The 1,870-nt window shown below is 40.1% G+C and overlaps 1 pseudogene; it reads right to left on the bottom strand.

Moving 5' to 3' along the window:
* Positions 1 to 273: 273 nt before the first annotated feature.
* LOC127690839 (60S ribosomal protein L29-like) lies at positions 274 to 743 on the bottom strand (annotated as a pseudogene).
* Positions 744 to 1,870: the final 1,127 nt, after the last annotated feature.

The raw sequence follows: 1,870 nt of genomic DNA, 5'->3' as shown, positions 1-1,870 counted from the left end.
TTGCCAGTATAATGTACATTGGACACGGTATGTTTTTCCATGCTGCAGAGAACAGTTTTCATAGATCTGGCTTCCTCGAGCCAGGACTTTTTAATTCTTAACAACTTCAACTGAAACTGTGGAGAAAATCTGTCTTTTTTTTTTTTTTTTTTTTTTAAGATCTAGCCTCAAGTTTATTTGTAAAAACATCATAGGACACTGGTCATCTGCAAATAGTGTGTGAGTAGGTGTGTCACAGCAGTCCACCTGTCTTCACACTGGCAAGATCCTTTTCTATGGGGTCTTCACAGGGGCCTGGGCACCTTTGGGAGCCTGAGCTGGAGCTGAAGCCTGGGCCTTAGCTGGACCTGCAGCCTCTGCCTTGGTTTGAACTGTGGGCTTTGGTTGGCAGAGCCTACGCCCCTTGGCCGTGTAGCTTTGAGTCTGCTTCCCAAGCTTGGGGTGAGCACTGAAAGCCAGGGGCTGAGTTTGCAGCTGGGGCCCTTTGGCATCTTGGGCTTGATGGCCTGAGGCTTCACCAGGGCCTTGATGGCCTCTGTGCATGCACTCACTGCCTTTGCATTGTTGGCCTGAATCTTCTCCAGGCCTTTCTTGTTGTGCTTCTTGGCAAAGTGCATGTTCCTCAGGAACCTGGGGTCAACCCCCTTAAGAGATTCGTATCTTTGTGCCCCGGGTTTCTTGATGCCATTTCTGTGCCATTTGCAGCACTGGTTGTCTGTGGTGTGGTTCTTGGACTTGGCCATGTCTGCACGGTAACTTGTGGCTCGAAAATCTTTGTCTTAACAGGCACATTCTCTTAGAATTATTGTTAATGTCATTAGTCCAGGAAAAAGAGCATGCTATTTTTCTTGACATTGTCAATCTGATTCTGCTAATGATATCATTTTCTGTTAGTTTGATAGTGTACATTTAGGATTATAGTCACCGTATGCAACAGTCTATCATTAGGCTTCAGTCTTAAAAACTATCTTTCTTATAATATTTGAAGTATTATAAGAGCTCTTAGATATCAATTGCTTACCAGTAGTCTAGTTAATATTAACTTTAGATAGATTCTCAAAGGAACACACTATAACCTAACACCAGTCTTGTAAATGTGATATTATATTTTTCTATTGTTGTTAAAGGTATTTTGCCTTTATCTTTTGAAAGAGATGACAGTACTGAACATAACCCTTTACCCAGGCAGGAATTCACATATTTGAAAATACATTAAGTAATTGGAGAATGCATAGATAAGACGTTAATACTTGTGTAGCATAGTCTGGGATAGATAGTATATCATATACTGAATGCTTGCTGTATCATGTAGTCATCACAGTAGAGTTGCAGATTATCAATGCCATTGTAATGTATTTTGTGCAGTCGCTCCCTTGCCATTCAGAGAGCTTGATTAATTGGTTCATGGTATGGATGAACAAGTCTCTAACCATTAGCCTGGCTAATTCCTTAGCAAATTCTCTTGTCCCTCAGCATAGAATGATTTGGAACTGTGCAATACTAGCATCAGAGTAGATATAAGTATCAGATCAATACAGATCATTTAATCACGTATTGCCCCTAGTGCAGAGCCATAGTATATAGTATAAGACTTTGTCCTTATAGTTTTCAATGGTAAGTAATACCTTGTTTTTGATCATTTAAGTTCAAATTTCTTTATTCTTGAGAATTTCATGCACAAATACAATTAAATATGATTATATCTAGCCTCACATTTCCCTCCATGCCTTGACATATCTTCTTCAACATGTCCCTGTCCCAACTTTATATCTTAATTTAAAATAAATAACATCCTAACTGCAGTTAGTACTGCTCATGTGTGCGTGGATGTGGGGTCATCCTCTGGAGCATCACCAAACGTTTTAGTGTC

This window comes from Apodemus sylvaticus, chromosome 8 (assembly GCF_947179515.1).
Source record: "Apodemus sylvaticus chromosome 8, mApoSyl1.1, whole genome shotgun sequence".
Taxonomy (NCBI): domain Eukaryota; kingdom Metazoa; phylum Chordata; class Mammalia; order Rodentia; family Muridae; genus Apodemus; species Apodemus sylvaticus.
This window is presented reverse-complemented; position numbering and strand designations above follow the sequence as displayed.